This window comes from Cryptomeria japonica, chromosome 5 (genome assembly GCF_030272615.1).
Source record: "Cryptomeria japonica chromosome 5, Sugi_1.0, whole genome shotgun sequence".
Classification (NCBI taxonomy): domain Eukaryota; kingdom Viridiplantae; phylum Streptophyta; class Pinopsida; order Cupressales; family Cupressaceae; genus Cryptomeria; species Cryptomeria japonica.
The window spans coordinates 438,878,218-438,880,471 of NC_081409.1; positions in this window are offsets into that span (position 1 = coordinate 438,878,218).

Below are 2,254 nucleotides of genomic sequence, written 5' to 3' on the forward strand. Positions count from 1 at the left end.
GTCAAATAAAGTCCTGAAAAAATGAACAAAAAAATTGTAAAAATTCGAAAAGCATAACAAAAAATATCCCCTTTGTGCATAAGATAGATCATTGAGCATCCCTCCAATGACATGCAATCACACATTGTGCTTTAATGCAATCACGTTAACAGATGAACTTTTTCAATCAACCCAGACATTCAAACTGATTAAAATTGTCATATCAATCAATCAACATCAATATGATTTGTCCTTGTCACTACTATCATGGGTCTTATACAGGGTGTGGTATACTCGAAACCAGACTGTGTCCTATCTTAGACGGGGTACCGCATGTCCTGAAACCAGACAACATGATCGTCCTATCAACACTTTCAACTTTTGACAATGAAGATCAAGATGTTTGTTTGACTTGTTGGAATTAGCGAGTCTTATCATTTATTGATTTATCTTCGATCATGTTCCTATGTTGCTCGATGATGTCACTGAGTGATTTAGAGTGACCGGGATGGTTCATGGTCCCTTTCTTTTTTGTTGTGATTGCTGTTTGTCTGCAATGTGTCTATCTTTTACAAAAAGGGTTGCATTTCAGCTCTGGCCTTCAATGCCATGATGCTACGCATCCATTTTGCTACATTAAATAAAGGTTCTCACCTACAAAGTGCATTAGTGAAAGCAAGTTTTTCTTCGTCTCTAACTATCCTCTATCTAATTTCTTCTCACTAACATTTCTTCCATCAGTCTTGGCAGTCCATTTGATCCTATCATTTTCTATCATTCTTATCGATCAATTGGCCTCTTTTCTAGATGTTTCCAGCCAATTCCTCGAGGGGGCATGCATATGTCATTGTTATTGTCTGGGGCATTTTCATATGTCATTGTCATTGTCTGGGGCATTTTCATTATTGTTCTTTGAAACAACGCTTAGAATCGCATTGCCTCAAAGAGGGGCAAAATGTAGATGTCTAAAACTGGTCAACGCTTGTGGAATCATACTTTAACATTTGTGCATTGCCTTATTTTAGGGTTTTTGTGTCGCATTAACATTTCTCCTATGATTCGCACTTGGTCTTTATCATTTGCAAGAATCGAGTCCTTCTTCTGCATTCTTCATTTGTCTCGCTTTCGAATTAGGTCTTGTTGATAACAATCTCCAGTCATGATTTTGGTCGATCCTCGTCTTATCAATCTTGTCATCTTGCGATCAATTTGTCATCAATCATTGTCATTATCAATCTTGTCATCTTGCAATTGATTTGTCATCGATCGTTGTTATTTTCAATCTTGTCGACTTGCGATCGATTTGTCATCGATCATTGTCATTTTCAATCTTGTCATCTTGTGATCGATTTGTCATTGATCGTGGTCATTTCTAATCTTGTCGTTTTGCAATCTATTTTATCGTCGATTGTTGTCATTTTTGTCATTTTGCAATCGATTTGACATCGATCGTCGTCCTTCTCAATCATGTCAATTTGGATCAATTAGTCATTGTTCCTCGTCAATTGGTGTATTTATCAATCAAATCACTTATCAGTATGAATCATTTATCAATTCAAAATCATGATCGAATCGATATCAATTATCTTTTGTCAAGACCTAATTGGCATCCTTGCATTTCTAATTTATCTTCTAGGGTTTCATGATTTATTCATTTAACCTTGTTTATCATTTTCTCTCCATTTTCCCTCTAGGTTAAATAATTTATTTATTTATCCTAAGTCTTCTTGTCACAATTAAATATTTATTTAATTGGCTAATTAATTCCTCCTATTTTTGTAAATTAATTAATGAATGAGAAATTATTAATTAATTTACCTAATTTTCATCAATTTCCTAAATTCCAAGTCATCATTTCTAACTTAATTTTCTAATTGCTTCTAATGTCTATTTCAATTTCAAATTCTTGTCATAAATCCTTGCATAGCAATTTGTCATAAATTGTCATAAATCCTTGCATAGCAATTTGTCATACACATGTCATAATTTTGCTATTCTTGATTTGAATTTCCATTCGAATCACTTTCATGCTAATCTGATCTTTTCTCCAATTTGTCTATAAATTGGATGAATTTCTTCAATCAAGGCCCCTGATCCCTGATCCCTGATCCCTAGTCAAATCAATCACGCTTCTAGTACCCTTATGCTATCGTCTCATCAATCTTGCTTTCATCTCATGCATATGCACTAGTAGGTGAGATCCACAAACAAAGCTATTTGAAGGAAAAAGAAGGACAATGGAGCCACATGAAGGAGACATCTGCATTTGCTTTGC